At 39.4% G+C, this 17244-nt stretch overlaps 1 long non-coding RNA gene across 1 annotated transcript in view; it reads right to left on the minus strand.

Moving 5' to 3' along the window:
• Positions 1-1353: 1353 nt before the first annotated feature.
• LOC106630860 (uncharacterized) overlaps positions 1354-17244 on the minus strand; it is a 39495-nt gene continuing 23604 nt past the window's right edge. Inside the window, exons 4-7 of the long non-coding RNA XR_008732963.1 lie at positions 15631-15856; positions 12605-12811; positions 3809-3945; positions 1354-3176 (exon numbers count right to left, since the gene is read on the minus strand). This is a non-coding gene — a long non-coding RNA (uncharacterized LOC106630860). The remainder of the gene's footprint in view (positions 3177-3808; positions 3946-12604; positions 12812-15630; positions 15857-17244) is intronic.

Consider the following 17244-nt stretch of genomic DNA (forward strand, 5'->3'; position numbering starts at 1 on the left):
AGTCTGGGCTTGGGCTATTGGCAAGCTGGTATAAAATGGTTTAGAAAGTTACTTTATTAGCTTCTAACAACATTTCTTCATCATTGGGAACACTTTTTGTTTGTATTGCTCTGGTATTTTATAATCTGAAAAAGAAATTTGAAATAATAGGACCAGATGCTGGGAGGACCACGTGCAGATCTTATGTAGAGCACCTTGCTTGCTGAGAATAGTTCTGTTAATGCTAAAATCATTATGTTGCACATTAAGGTCAGGCTCTGTCTCTGTGATCTCTCAAGACCTGGCAATGCCACATGCAGTTAGTGTTAGCCAAGTGATGTCCTTGTAGGTGGAGGACAGACACCTTTGGAGAGGAGTGAGGTCCACCTGGAGCTTTGGCTCTGACAGCAGCTGTTCCTGTCTCCTTCTATTAGCTGGAAAGGGAACAGACCGGTATCCAGATCTCTAACCTTTAGAAAGCTGGGCTTAGGTGAGAGGAATTGCAGCCTCAGTGGCCCAGTGCATTACTGGAGGCCTTGCCCTGCTGGGGTAGGGGAATGGCTGACAGGGCAGTGGTACCTCAGAGCAGCAGCTGCAAAGATGCTGACCTGAGCATTTGCACGGAAGGGGCATCATCCCAGAGGATGGCTCACTGCCATGCACCATGGCAGCCATGGGCATCCCAAGCTGTCCTGACACCAGTCCTGTGCCAAGGTGTTAGGGTATGGGGGGGTGTGCACTTCCACTGTGCACCGCTGGACTCCAGCTTGCTGGCCGAGCGTGGGGCTGGTGTGATGGCAAAGAAGGGCTTGGGGTGAACATGGCAGGCGGGTGAAGAGATGCAGCTGGGTCACAGCTAGAGATGCTGGGGAGAGAGCTGAGGAGACGGGTTGTATATCAGCACAAATGGTCATAACAAGCGGGTGGTGAAGGAAAGGACAGTGACGCACTTTTGCCTGCACACATGCATGGCTTGACAGAGAGTGAAGAACTGCTGTTATTACCACCGAAGCTACCTTCAAAGACAACTGAAAAAATTGTTTGAAATGCCCTGCTTTTTTATTATTTGAAATTTTTTAATTTTTTGTATTTACTTATATTCTTTTCAAAAAACGTTTTCCAGTGCCTCTTGCCCCCAAAGCACATGTTGGGACCAAAGTTCTTTCACCAAAACATCTTGACACATACGGGATAAAATGCTGCTTAGTAAGATTTCATTAAATAACTAAGAGGTTACTGTCAGAGCTGAAATTATTATTCAAGAGTTGTGCTGTCATGAAAAAGATTTTTTCTCATCTTTAAATCTTCTTTTAATGATGTGTTTTTCATTCACTTTGTTAGAAGGAAATTACTTGAGTTGTCTTAATAAAAGTTTAAGCAGTCTTTATTCTGTAAATGAAAGGATGCACAAAACCAAATCATTGCAAAGATATATATCAAGTGTATACAAATTCTACAGAATCATCTCTTTTAAAGCAATTTTATAAAACCACTTAAAATCATATAGTGAGACATAAGACATAAATAAAACAGGTACAATGAATTTAAAATATGCAGAATGAACTTAATTTGTGCTTGTTTGTGAACATTTATTACTAAGAGACATTTAAAACAGAACGAATGATGTTTACAACTGGTTCACTCAGTCACCTCTTAACCACTTCCAGCATTTCTGTAACGGAGATAAATTTCTGGAAAATTATTATTGTTTTGTAAGCAGCTCCTCTATTCACCCAGTTGTAGCATGGAGAGCGGGATGGGCGTCTCTGTGTAGGCTCATGTACTTTACCAAGGCCTTATGGAGAAATTTTGGCCAACTCTAGCATTGTAGCTAGGTCTGTAGTTCCCCGAACAAGCTTCTGCATACATGCCCTGCAATGTATCTCTGAGGAGATGGTCATGCCTCTGCTGTGGAGGAAAATCTTCATGCAAACTCAGAGTAATCCAGCCCAGGAAAGCCTGAGTACCACATATTTTTCAGTGACTTGGAGGCCCAGAATTCAGTGATAATAGGCAAAGAAGAGATGTTTTAGGTTTTTATTGCTTGATAGGGCTTGATTTTTTTGGTTTAGTCCAACATATAGCACAAACCATAACACCTTACCAGGTATGCTGTGTTAAAGCCTGGAGACTTTTGTGGTACTGAAGCATGAGAGTTCTCAGGAAATTAAACTGTGCAACAGACAGAAAATACAAGAAACCAGAAGTGTCAGTGGTGCACAGTTGTATTAGCAAAGGAGCAGGTACCTGTGCTGGGCAGCAGCCTTTCTCTGCTCCTCTTCCACAGGTGAGTAAGGGGCAGTCCAGTGTCTTCCTGTGCTAAAAGTGCTTTTGAATTCTGGACCAAGCTGCATCTGGGAATAGATGGGCATGCACAGTGCCTACAGAGGGCATGTGGTGCAGGCTCTCTGGCCATCCCTGCTGTAGCCCCTGTCTTGAAGAAGTCCTCAGCGGCCACATCCAACTGATCCTTAATCTACGTGTAGCTCATGAGCAATGGATATGTCACCTCCAGCCTGAATAGATCTCCCCAGCTGTGGCAGATACATAGCTTGTCCCAAAACATTGCTGGAATTCTCCCCAAAATGAGAATGCCCTCCATCCCTGTCCACCCAGCACTGTCTGTCATGTCTTTGTGGCCTGAGACATTTCTGCTGCCCTGTGTGCCATCCCCGTACTGCACCAGGTGGCAATTCAGACAGCTCTGTGCGTTTGTGAGGAAGGTGAACTTCTTTCTCGGGTATGACTATCTTCCTCACAAAAAGGGGTATAGGAGAAGAAGTTTAATCTCTGTGTATTGAGATATTAGGACAGGCATAGGTGATCTTGTTAGGTGCTACCAGGAGGTGAACAAATTAAAATGTAAGAGTCATGACCATGTCAGACTTTCTAGTCTAATTCTTGCCTTAAGCCAATATTTGAGCAATAATTATACTCTCCGTTGAGCTGCTCTATGGACACGAGTAATTATAATTCCCAATACACAAACCCATGTATCTCATTATATTGAAACACAGAAGTAAACAAAAAAAAAAAAAAAAAAAGGCCTAGAAATAAATATTCAGGATGGCATTTATATGCTCGGCTTTAGTCAGTCAGCTCAGGTTTTACATAACAAGGAAGTCTGCATATGGAAATCTGGCCTTGTAAGTGGAGTTCGTGTGAAGAGTAGTTGTTAAGAGATATTTGTCCAATACCTGAAAAGAAAATGGCTATTCAGTTCAAATATTTCATTAGGTAGTAATCAAAGTGAGAAGTTTGCAGAGATACACTGCTTCTAAAGTTAAAATATAATTCTGTGCTCACATTTCTGTAGTAACTAGCTCAGTAACATTAAATAATTCAATATTGCAGCCTTTTTTCATTAAAATCCTAAAGCATTTACTAAAAAGTAAGTATAAAATTATAAAATTGATGTGGCTAAATGTAGTTAGTTACTGTAGACTCCTCTTAAGAGTCAGCGCAGACCTAGGGAGCAACCCAGTTCATCCTAGAGCAGATGTCTTAAATATACTGTAGATATGTGTATTTAATCAAAAGAATCTACCCCAACAATATAAAAAGTTTAGACTTAGAAAACCAATCTCCATGTGTTCAAATTTCATTAAAATAGATCTGATACCAGACTTTCTAGATATCCGCAAAACGTATAAATCTTACCAAGCAAAAAGCTGCAGTGATGGCTACTCAGCTGTTAAGACAAATTTAACCATCAGTCAGTTCAGTTCGGTCTGATTTTTCATTTTCATTTTACATTTTTCAATGTAGGGAAATTGACTACATGGCTACATAAAATCACATCATTTCCAGCATTTCCATGTTTCCTTACCTGAAAGAATACAGCACTGGAACACGTACGTGGTGGAAATCCTGATGACGCTGAAGTCAAAGGGGATGTTTCCTTGATTTCAGAAATGCCAGGATTTCACCCAGGGACAAGAATGGTTGTGCCATGTCACCACAGATCTGCACAGGGAATGAAGATAATCCCCGAAACTTTAAAAACAAAGCCAAATACCCACCACCCACCACCCCTTGTCTGGCGGGTTCATCATTTCATGTCCCATTAAGGCATCTGTAGGCAACTCTGTCATAGAGAACAGGGTGTCTTGTGCTTGAAACGTGAATGAGGAAATGAGTGCTGGAGTTCAGCGATGAGTCACATCTGGCAAGTGTCTATTCCTGTCACTTCTGAGCAGCACTGCCCTGCTCTGCTCCACCGAAACATTTTAAATGATGTGGGAGATATTTTATATGGAGAAGCAAAGCACTCTGTACATGACTCAGAGATTCTGTTATTATTTTATCCCTTATTCAAATTAATCTTTAGATCAAGATTGTATTATTACTCATAATTAATTTGGCCTTGCATAATGCTTTTAATCCAAGTATCTCACAATACTTCTTGAGCATTACCTAATTAAGCTAGTCACAATATCTCTGTGATGTAGTCAAGGAATCTGTGGCTTGTTTCATCCACTGCCAAGAAGCAGTCACCTCTGGGGTCAAGTAAAGCAGCTGTTCAATAATGCATAGTGGCATTGCGCCACACTTTGGGAGAGGGAGTGAGAAATAGCATCCCTAATTGGGACAACAGGGAGATTAAGGGAGGAAAATGTAATTATCCATAATGTCAGATTTAAAGGTGATAACTCGTCTTTTCATCTGAAGATTGTCAAAGGCTTTTTAATGTCCAGTGTTCTTTTAGCGCACGGAACAGATGTTTCATAAAATACCACAGGTCCTCTGGTACCCTCTGGTCAGAGCCCGAGAGGAGTTCCTTACCTTGTCATGATTTGATGACCTATTTTACTTTGAAATTCTGTATCTACACATAGCATTTACATGCCCAAAGTAAATAGCTAGTGTGATTCTTTGATCAAAACCTTTAAGCAAGTGTCAGTATTTAACATTTCTCCCTATGAGGCTTATTTCAGGTAGTGTTATTATCCCCACAGTACAGAATGAAACTGAAGCACTGGGAAAATAAATGACCTTCCTCTACATACTGAGAAAGCCAGTGATTAAAAGGTCATCAAATCTTATTTTCCAGGCCTATATTAGTTTGCTAAACTCTCCCTCATCCTTCTTTCTGCCTGTTAAAATATCCCTTACATTCAGTCTGTACGACAAACCCTTTCTGTATTTGATTAAAATACAGCTCGAACACAGAGTCTAAAATATTGTGCTTAAGAGGAGAGCTTTCACATATCCATTCTCATTCCTGCCTCCTGTAAAACAAGATTTAAAACCCCCACGAAACCAAACACTACTAACCCCACTAATGCAGAAGCTCCCCAAGTGTCTTTTGGACAACTACTCCCCAAAGCAGGAGCACCCCATTTGTGGCTACTGCTGCTTCAGCCCAGACCCATCCCTGCGGGAAACTGCAACAGGCACCCGTCACCCAGGCTGTTCACAGCTCCACAGGCCGAGGTGTGTGGGACACAGGGCTTCGGGAGTGTGCCAGAGTGGGGACAAAGGACATTATATGCAGTTCCCTCTTCTCGGGAAGGGGCAGGAGGAGCAATCCCATGGACAGGATAGTCACTGAAAACAGCATTAAACTTTTCACAGGTTCTTGCAGCCAGATCAAGCTGTAGTGATCTCCTGTAACCTCCTCTGCAGCACACAAACCAGCAGGTATCACTAAGGAATTTTTGCATACGATAAAAACCTGACCTTCATTTAGATGCTGAGAGACAAAGGAACCGTTGTGACTCTAGGCAAAGTATTGAAATGGAAAATGACACTCACCACTGAATACCAGATTTTACTAAATCTCTGGTGGCTCAATCTCAATTATAGGAAAACCTGTTCCTTGTAGGTATTTATAAACAAGACTGGGGTGGAGGCTGGGTAGCCCAGATATTTTGCCAGGGCCTAGAAAAGCCAAGAGGGCCATAAAATTCACCTTTCTCCATCCTGCTTGTAGCGTAGCCATTTTTCAAACTTTGACTTTCATGTGCACATCTCTTTTTCAGTTCTTCTGTAACACAATGTGCATTCTTATGAAGCAAGAAAATGGAGGAAAAATGATAAGCAACAGGCTAAGGAATCCTGATGATTATTAAATTTAGAGACAGGACAGGCACTACTGTAACACCTGGAAGATCCAGGTCTTAAAGCATAGGAAATTATATAAAACCATCTATAATCCCAGTATTTTTACTATCTAGTAATGACATAATCTGCAGTGATATACCATCCTCCACTTTATGAAAACTCTGAGAACTGATGTACTTTATTATCATCAAGGGAGCAGACAGCCAACATGACCATTCCCGAGTTGAAAACACCTTTGCAAGATGACCCTTTAAATAGAGCTCCTATGAGGATGAAAATTCCAGTTCTTGGATGATTAAATGTCTCCCCAAATCTTGATGCTTTCAGATACTTTGTGAAAGAACTATTCTAGGGGGAAAGAAAAAAAAAAATCCATCAGAGTTCCTATTTCCAGTATTCTGATTGTAGAACAATTACAATTTTGAAACAAAGTACTTCCTGAAGGGAAAAAATATAAATGTTTCAGTCTGCAAAAGTATTGTAACAAAAAGTTCTGACACGCTCAATGTAGCTCTATGTTATTTGGGTTAAAATTGACAGTTTCACATTTCACCAGAGTAAAACATCTGTCAGTTTTAATAGCTTTTGTTGTGTTCCTTAAGCAACTTCAGTCACTTAAAATAAGTAAATACATAAATACATAAATACTCTTTATTCCAGGGATAATGCTTTAAAAAGGAAGTTAAATTTTCTTTCCAATTATGCCCAATGGTAAGTTAAATTATTTTTCCAGTTATGCCCAAATGTATGCACATCTCCTTCTCAGTAGGTAACAAATTCCAGATGGCTGTATTACCTATGTTCACTGTGGTGTGCATCATGAAGAGCTGTAGCATCACAGTCATAGTGGCTGCACTTATATTTTCTTTGTAGAAAAACACATGCCTTTTCTCCTCAGGAAAGAGGAAGGACATCTCTAGGTTCAGCTACTAGTACATGTAAAATGAGGAGTTTGTCACATTGCAGGCCAGGGAAACACACATTGAGCAAGGTATGAAGTTAACTTCAGGGTGCTAGAAGTTAGAGAAGTCAAGGTTGAGCTCTTCATAGCGATGAGAGATATGGACTCCTAGGTGATTCATCTAATTCCAAATGAGTTACCTAATTATACACCTTCACTAAGTCAGGGAAAATAATTGCAAGTTGGAAATTCCTGTTATTCTCCATTGACACTAAAGGGAGCCAAAGGTAACTAATTCACTCCTTGATAACTAACTTTGTCTAAATTTTGCTGAGATGATCCTACCCTAAGTGCCTACAGTTATCTTAAAATACTTTTTAAAATCTACTTATGGATTTTGATAGCCATTCCTAAAATCAACAGGAAGGCATCCAGCCTGGGCAGGTTCCAGGGATTACATGCCTAAGGGTGATGCTAGAGCAATGACATTACCAGTGCTAAGTGTGCAGCAACAGTGTATTATGAACTCATATTTCAGGTTTAAATCTTCATAGAATATTGCATTTGACTGAATGAATGAATGTGTTGTTTGAATATTGCTATAACTGTACCTGCTGCTGTACCTAAAGTGGATGAAACGTCAAAGCACAGTAGATGTTACAAAACACAGTGCTGTAACCAAAGCCGAATGACCAGATGGCTTGGCTTGGCACAGATTTGTGGATACTTTGCTATATGCAGAGCTTACGATCTTTTTTGCACAAATTTAGAGACAGATTTAGGTTTTAAATATGTATTGTGCTAGTGCAAAAATCTAGCTGAATCAATCAGAAATGTTAAACAAAAGTATTGCTGCATGTCAATTCTCTGTCAGGATTTAGAGGCACTTAGGGGGAAAAGTGTAGCCCACAAGCTGCACCGATACAAAGGGAATGAACTCTCCTCCTAATGGTTTTGACACATCACGGCTAGCAGAATAGCAGAAATACTTAAATTAAACATTAATTTGGGTATCTCCACGTTGTGTGGCATTCTGACATATTCTAAGTTGCCTTCAGTGGGACCGCACAGATGTTACAGAGGAGACAGTAAGCCAATTCTCATAACTTTACAGCATATGTTTTGCTGTACTGCTCAGATCTGCCTGGCTTTACTAGCCACATTCAAAATACATTAAATGTCAATGATTCCTTTCTATTTGTAACAATTTACTCCACGGCAAAATTGGATTACTGGTAGAAAAGGAAAAAAAAAACAGGTGATGAGGGAGTATAAACAAGAAAAAGCAATGAAGATTCTCTTACAAAAAAATTCAAGAGAGTTACTTGCACTGAAACAAAAAAGGGCATCTCAAATGCTAAATAGTTCAACATCCTACCCAATAAACCATACTTAACCGACTACACAAATTAAGACCATTATAAATAAATTCAGCCCCCACACTGCTTTAATCAAATATAGAATCAAGGCAGATGGAACCCCAAGTACAAAAGGAAACATCTCATTTCTCAGTCATACTCAGTCAATCAGGCGAACAGATGGCTTAATAGCATGCCCTGAAATGTCTAATTACATGAGAAACTTTGTATAGTTTTTCTGGACTTTTAATTGGTATCCCAACTGTGTGTGAAAAGAGCCAAATGTTTTAATAGATTAATAATAAATATCAAGATAGACTGTTACGGCATGTACAAGACCTTGCTGGATTATTGTTGATGTGGATTTAAAAGATGAGGCAGTGCAGGGAGGGATTCAGCCCTGTGAGTCCAGACTGTCATGCAAATAAGCAGACAAGCGATACTTACCTCTTTGGAAGTCTTCCTCATAACAAATTGGGTACCTTACCATCCCACAAAACAGAAACAACAAGAGGTATGTCATAACAGATGTAGGGGCACTAAGAATTTAGCCTACATAAATGGCATGAGAGGAGCAATGGCCAGTAACTATAGCAACCAATAAAACCCTAAGAAGAGAGGGGAATGGACATTACACATCAGCACGCCAAACTGAAATGTAACAATATGACTGAAAGATTAACAATATAATGCAAAGATCAAATTACTGAAATAATAAAATATTTTATTTATATTGTTAAAAGGATTAATGTATATTTAATGACCGAGATGTAAATATCTAAACAGCAGCAAAACAATGTATAGTCAAGTTCACAAAATCTTGTTCACAAACAACAGGCACAGAAACTAAGCATTGAGGCAAGAAAAAATCAGCAACAGCAAATGTGTTTTCCAGTGTGCAGTGAATTCAGAAATTTTATCTATAGATATCGGATCTATACCTCTATTGCCCAAAACTTTGTATAATGTTTCCCTCAAGCCACAGGAAAGCATCAGAATTCTGCTATTTTGGTCACATCATTTAATCCAGGTTGCGATCATGCTGTTTAACCACATTATATATTGTGCTGGAATTAGAAAAGCTGTTCAAAAATGGTGTTGCTTTGATGCTTAGAAACCTTCTTTTCAGGATAAATTTATTAATGGCCAGTTTATATCCATTTGTTCTGGTGCCAGCAGTGGCTATTAGTTCAAATAGCTTTTATCTGGTGTAATAACATGCAATATTATAGACACGCAACATTTTGTTGGACTGTGAAAGTCGAGTTCCTCTCAGAAGACAGAATCACAGAGTGGTTTGGGTTGGAAGTAACCATTAAAGGTCATGTAGTCCAACTCCCCTGCCATGGGCAGGGACGTCCTTCACTACATCAGGTTGCTCCAAGCCCCATCCAACCTGGCTTTGAGCACTCCCAGGGATGGGGCATCCACAACTTCTCTGAGTAACCTGTTCCAGTGTCTCACCACCCTCATCATAAGGAACTTCTTCCTTATATCTAACGTAAACCTACCCTCCTTTAGTTTAAAACAGTTACTCCTTGTTCTGTCACTACTGGCCCTGGTAAAAAATCTCCATCTTTCTCATAAACCCCCTTTAAGTACTGGGAGACTGTACTAAGGTCTCCGCAGAGCCTCCTCTTCTCCAGGCTGAACAACCCCAACTCTCTCAGCCTGTCCTCATAGAAGAGGTGCTCCAGCCCTCTGATCGTTTCATAACCTTTCTTTACCCTAATTATCTTGGAGTCTTTCTCTGATTTTCAGCACGTTTAATTCACTTGTGTAACCAGATGTAAATTACACTCCAGGTAAACTCTTGCTGGAGTACTCTTTAGTACTTCCCTGTCCTTGAGGATATGTTTTCTTTTTATATGGCTGTATCACATCAGTCTGTCACAGGATAGCTACCAGCTATCAATATTTTTTTCTTGGTTTATTGTTCCAACAGGTGAGGTAATTTACTGAAGAAACTCTAGAAACTACTGCTTAATCCTTGGCCTTGCATTTTGCACTACTGAATGTTGTCCAATTTTTACTAACTCAACCATCAGCTCAACCCATCACGGTGCAGGAGCCTATATCCCAGTTATGGTTGTTATTCCATTATGCTTATTATACCTGTACATGTGGCTGTGTAACAACTGAGCCTTTTCATTATTATTTATACATGTCCTCCAGCATATACCTGAAAAATTGCAATCCCAGTAATAAGAATTTGCTACATACAGCGATCTCTATTCACCTGTCTATAGGATCTGTGGCAGTACATCAACGGTGGCCCCAGTGAAATCTCTTTTGCAATCCTTCCCATACACAACTGACCAAAATCCTTTTTGTTTTCATCAATCTAACCTTTATTTCACTGTTCGTTACTAACATGGTAATTCTCAACCCCACCAATTTAATCTTATCTTTCCTGGACAGCACACAGCTTTCTTCCACTGATGGTTGTAGTTTCATTGTGCTTCTTACTGCTGCAGAGGAAAGAATCATAGAATCGTTGGAAAAGACCTTTAAGATTATTGGGTCCAACCATTAACCCGGCACTGCCAAGTCCACCACTAAACCATGTCCCCAGGTGCAACATCTACACGTCTTTTAAATACCTCCAGGGATGGTGACTCAGCCACATTCCTGGGCAGCCTGTTCCAATGCTTGACAACACTTCTGGGGAAGAAGTTTTTAATACCAACCTGACCCTCCCCTAGCATAACCTGAGGCCATTTCCTCTTGTTCTATCACCTAAGATCCTGACTGATAAGCAGTACTTTGCACATATTTCCAAGAACAAAGAAGGAAAAGAAATTAAGGAAAATGGGTGATCATGGTCATAAGGTCTGTAGTGCTAAACTGAAAGCAAATCCTGTTCTACCTAGGTGCAAAGGGTAACAGAGGTGAAATAGCCATGTAGAAGGTATAATGCCTGAAATTATAGTGCTTCCCATTTTGGTTTGTATAGTTAGCCAGTATGACACACCTTCTTGGCTATCTTTGCTGTCTCCTTGTCACTGTTTACAGGGGAATCTGGTTGAATCTCTGTTTACTGTGGTCCATAAAGGGTGGGTTTTTTCCTTTTAAACAGAGTAAAAATCTTATGAAGCAAGAAAAATTACAGTGCTAGTCCTACTACCAGCCAGCAGTTAACCCAAAAGCTCCCTCTCTGTGTAGTACTACAGATGTTTTCTGAACTCTCTGTGGTGATTTGTCCCTGAGGTTCCTAGTGCTCATTGCCCAAATACTGGGACTCTCTATGAAGTCCACTCCCTGCCCCTTCATGCAGATCCTACTTGTTAACTGTATATGGACTATAACTGCAAAAAGCCTGGCTCTCAGGCACTGCCCTCTCGTGCCCATTTCAGGTGCTTCTACCGTGAAAAAGCTAAACTGCATCTATTGGGGTTGTCAGACCCCACTCCCCCACCCCTCCCCGGGGATTTAGTCCAGCTGCAGTTCTGCAAGGCATACCCAAGCACTCCGCAGACAAGATGGTTATGTCTATACAAGTAAAGGCACCAGTCCCAAGGTCCACTCACTAATCCCCAGGCCAACCAGCTTTGACTGGCTGTGCCTGTTCTGTTCATTTTTCTCAGCCTCCAAAACAGAGCGGCCACTTCCAAACTGCTGGTTGGCATGGGCCAGCCTGTGCTGTGGAGCTGCTCAGGAGGCTACTAGTTCACTCAGTTCAAAATGTGCCAGGGACTGGTTTAACGATTCATCTGTGCATACATTTCATTGCATCAGTTTAGATTATCATTGAAGACAGCTGCAAAAATGCTCATACCCTTATATTTCAGTTACAGCACCCATATATGTGCATTTTCCTTTGTGCTCCTGAGAATTACCCCTTCTCAGGGTTGGATGTTAAAAGTAGTGTCAAAACCTTTATTTGCAGCTATCAGAAGGTCTGGGAGTTCAAGAACTTGCAAGATTATAGCTCTTGAAGTACAGAGATTTATGCCTGGCAATTAGCATTTTTGTGTCCCCATATCTCACCTTTCATTGGCATACAGGCAACCTGCTTGTACTGCAGAAGCCCGTGGAGTCTACCCCTTTGTATAACGACTTCCAGAGCCTGCAAAAGTTTCCTTGTATTTAAAAAAATCTACAAAGAAGTGCAGCAAAGATAGCCTCGTTTACAAGTATAAAGAGCTAAAATGTAACCTCTCTACTCTTTAAGTATCATGACAACTGCCATGCTAGAGGCAGAGCTGTACTATTGGAAGTCTTCCAGGGTGGAGAAATAGGATAAGAAATAGGATAAGAGGAGCAGCATTAGAGGAACACAAAGCCCCATATTACTCACAGGATGCTTGCTCTGCAAGATGTCCAAAGGAAAGAAGATTGCTGAAGTGATGGCAAGACGGGGAGGTAAAGCTGAGCTTTGGGGAAAGAAAGCTAGTATCAGCAATCCCAGCAGCTTCAAAATACTTAGATATATTGTCCAAGTTGTCCTGTTCTTATGCTGAAGGGAGAGTCAGTCCATGGGAATTCAAATCAGGAAATTTTGAAGCTGTCAGAAAGGGCCACAAGAAAGCAAATTATAGATAAGAAAATAAGAAAGTTATTTGGAAATACTATTTTGCATGATAATGGACAAGCCAAATAACATTCTGGATGAAATCACCTTACACAAATAGGGAAGGTAAAACACAACAGCCCTATAATTGAATACAGTCCTAACTAAGATGACTACTTCTGATAAGTATCCAGCACAGAGGATTGCAAGTTCATAAAACACCAAGAGAAAGCACATCCCAAAGACACCTACATGTGTGATCACAGTTTAACCAATCAGGCAGATGAATAAATCAAGTGAGGATTAAATATATTAAGATTCTTAGCATTAGATTAGAAAAAGAACAGAAAACACCTTGTTTACAAGAGAACACATCTATTCCTGTGGAATAAGAAATACGAAGGAGCTTTCTTTGTAAAACTGTGAAAACAATTCTCAACTAGCAATACATAGCGTAACTCTGTAGGTAGTTATTCTGCATTTAAATTAGATGTATGAGTTGCTATCAAAACAGGATAAGCCATCTGGCTTGTGTGACAGCGTGTTTGCTATTTCCCATCTAGTTGTGTATTTGCTTTACTGTTTTTTTAGTTTCCATTCCATATCTTCACAACTCTTGCCTTCAAAATAAAAATAGGTAGACTGAGGCAGAGGTATTGTTTACTAGGTGCTTATTACAGGGTGGCTGTTAAATAAACTGATTGGGGTTTCAGAAACCATAACACAACTGATCTAGATCAAGGTGCAAGGTCACATAGTCAAATTAAGTCTTGTTTCCTGTGGTTTTCATGGTTAACTCTGGGGTTTCAAATTAGACCAGACAAGGAATCCCGTTACTGCAAGCCTGTCACACTACAGACAGAAATTACTTGAATTGAAGCACCTGTCCACTGAAAGGCACTTTATGCATCGGGATAGTTTTCAGAGCTTCACATTCTGAAAGATGCAATTTCTTTTCTATAAAAAATATTAAAAATACATTATTTCAGTCAGAGATCTTGGTAACAGAGGTTCCAAGAAAATAGTTTGATATACAATAAATTAGAGTTTAGTATAAATTGATATTGTGAAAATAAAAGATAACATAAAAATTATAGTCAAATTATCAACACATTGAAACAAAGGGTTACAGCAAAAGATTTTTTTATTATTTGTCTGCATTTCCCCAGGTTTAAACAGAGTTGTGGGCAACATAGTGTTCACAACATTTTATACACAAATAATTATGTAATTATATACAGTGGTTTTAGAGTTCTAGACACTTAGAATGGAAAATGTCACAAAAACTAGGACTACTTGACATAATATCAGTGTAAAAATGCATTATTTAATAGCTTCAGAATATTCACTCATGGCCATGGAACAGTTATGAAATCCTCTGCTTTAGACTTAGGATGGAGATATATATATATATTTTTTTTTATATATATATATATGTATGTCTGTGTGTACACACACACAGAGTTATATATGTGTGTGAATGAGAAAACAGGATCTTCTTTGGGATGGTCTCGTTTACCTTTTAATCAGAAGTAAACAGTAACATGCAAGGCATGTAGACTTATAGAAACTATTAGTGTTTGAACAAAACAGTAAACACATGTAATAAAAGATTAGTGTAATAGTCATGAAATTATCAGCTAGAAAATATGTTTGGACAGAATAGAATTTCACTGTGATTATGGATACAAAAGAAAAATAATATAGAAGTAAAACAAGTCCTAGTGGGAAAGACATACAATTGCACAATTTTAATATTCAATTTTTAAAAGAAGAAAGGCAGAAAGAAAATAAACAGAAAAATACTTAATCTAATAATTTCCTGTATATTCTTCATTATAAATTCAAATTTATTTTTTTTAAATAAAAAGAATGGATACCAAAAATATTCCCTTGTGCTTAGATGAGGAAGCTGTTAACGTCTTAGACTTAAAGGCTCTCTTAAGTATTTGACCCTGGTTAAAACTGGAGAAACAGGACTTATAAATCATCTGAACTGCCCGGCCAAAATGATTATGACCTTTAACTCGCTTTGAATCAATTCAGACTAAAGAATTAGGATCTCAAGCTGCAAATAAATAAGCATGTAACAAATTGTGATGGCCCGAGAATATTTGTGCTTTTCCCACAATACCAAGGAACCTCTTTAGATGACCCTGCCCAGCTCTCCAGAGTAGTATTTGTGGTAAGCAGAAGCAATTGTGCAAAGCTAGAGGGAGAGAAAGGAAATGCTGTGAAAGGGCAGATAAGGAGAGAGCACCAACAGCAAAACAGGGACTCAGAATTTAAAAACAGTGGGTTTTCCAGGAATTGAAGTACGTCTCTAGCTACAGGAAGGTACTCAAAATAATAGTAGTACTGAAATCTAAGGTCACCATTACATACCTAAGAGCAGACCCATGTTCATAACTTAGTACTTTACAAAGACAATACTATTACAGTGAAACAGGGGGGGGGGGGGGGGGAAGGCATTTTTGCAAGTCAAAACGACTTACTTAGGATGTTTGGAGATTTTTCCCGAGTTTCTGGATGATCTAAGAATAAGTTCAAATTGGGAAAGCAGCCCATGCAAGAAGATATAAATCAGTCCCAACCATAGTGCCCCATAGTGCCAGGATAAAAAAATACAGGACTACTAAATAACTTGAGGGTTTTCTTCCTTATGAACTTCTTGCTTAAATTAAACCCAGTATTTTTATAAATTATGTGTACAGCTGACTGGGAATTTTTCAAAATTAAAACACAAACAAATGACAATGTCCAAACCCAAAAGCAGAGGTTAAAATTCAGAGGTAAAATAAAATTCAGCTTACCACTGGGAGATGAAATATTTAGTCTGGGGCCGGGTTACACAGCAGAGTTGGCTAAGTTTCATCAGTTGAGTTAAAATAGAATGGAGGCACAAAGACCAGCTCTTCAGGAGTCAGTGCAGCAGCTCAAAACCCAGAGTAAATTGGAGGAAGCTGACATTAAAGGCTTCAGTTATGCTCACAGGGAACCCAAACCCAGTATCTGGAAATGTCCAGAAGTGTCGTTTAGCTTAGAATGACAAAACAAAACAAAAGAATGGGATGCTGTGAAATTTTACTGCCATGTAAAAAAAGTGTCAATATTTCTTGTGTCTGACACAACGCAAATTTTGAAACCCTGGTATTTGCACAAGAAGTAAGTATTCATTTGCATCCAATTCTGATAAATTCAAGTGCTGCATGCTGTTAAGCAAAGGATGTGTGTTCAACAGTGTGAGAGGAGAGGCAGGTAAAGCTCTGAGATGCGTGTCTTGACCTTTGCTTTAGGATGTAAACCCGAAGACCAAAAAGCTCTTTCAACTCAAAGCCAGATTTTATTAAAATATAAACAAAAACAATAAACATTTTAAAGAGAGAAAACTTAAGAGTGACTAGTAAGGCAGAGCAGAAATAACGTATATGAAAAAATCTCCTTCACCCATCATATACTTACAGGCAAGTTCTTGTTTCTCTGCTTGGTTACTGTGATCACAGTAAGTTTTGATTTGCAGCCAGCTCCCTCTGATCCCTAAAAAGTTTCTTTCTGCCACTGTGGGGGTTGAGTTATGGGTGAGTCAGGTCCCTGCTCCTTTCAGTACTATCTTCATGAGCTACAGCTCCTGCCTTCTTGCCATGACTCACCCACTCTCATCCTCTGGGGCTGGTGACCATCTCCCAACCCTGTGGAGGCACCACCACCTAAGCCCACTACTCTCTGCTGAAAGGCACATCACATTACCGGCAATCTGGGAACAAACTGTCCAGCACATGTGCCACAATCTGTATTTATTTAGTTTTAGAATCTGGTATTTGGCATTTGGCCCTCAGAGCTATATTATTTGGCAAGATGACAGCTTTCCAATGTAGTGAGTAGAAAAGTATAATTTATTTGAGTATATGAGAGGAATGTTGTTTCCTGTTCGTGAATCCGTTGCCAAAATTAATTAGTTTTTCCTCTGTGTGAGGGTTTTTTTCTCTAAGAAGCTTTTCTGATAGAGTCTTTTGGAATTTTAAAGACTTTATTTAAGCTGTGTTCGACATATTTAACAGTTTTTACATCAGCATGATAAATTTTGACTTTTCAGTGGGTACCATTTTTATAGCAACAAATTAAGGAGAAAGTTTAAGAGCTGTCACCTCCAAAGGAGAAAAAAAATTCAATTTCATTCAAAATACCACAGAGAAAATTGCCTGAACTGAGAAAAATAATGTAGATGTATACTGATGATCATACTGGCAGCTTGGAGGTGATGAGAGTAATGATGGTGCTCATGGAAGGAGGCACTGAACAAAAGACTCAAAGACTGAGAGGTCTCCCTGAAATAAAGACTCACCACATGTGACATCCAGGAAGATGTATTGCATCAATTTCATCTAGGTCCAGTTCAGGCCACTTAACTACAAATAGCTAGTTACAAT

The sequence above is a fragment of the Falco cherrug genome, chromosome 6 (genome assembly GCF_023634085.1).
Source record: "Falco cherrug isolate bFalChe1 chromosome 6, bFalChe1.pri, whole genome shotgun sequence".
NCBI lineage: Eukaryota > Metazoa > Chordata > Aves > Falconiformes > Falconidae > Falco > Falco cherrug.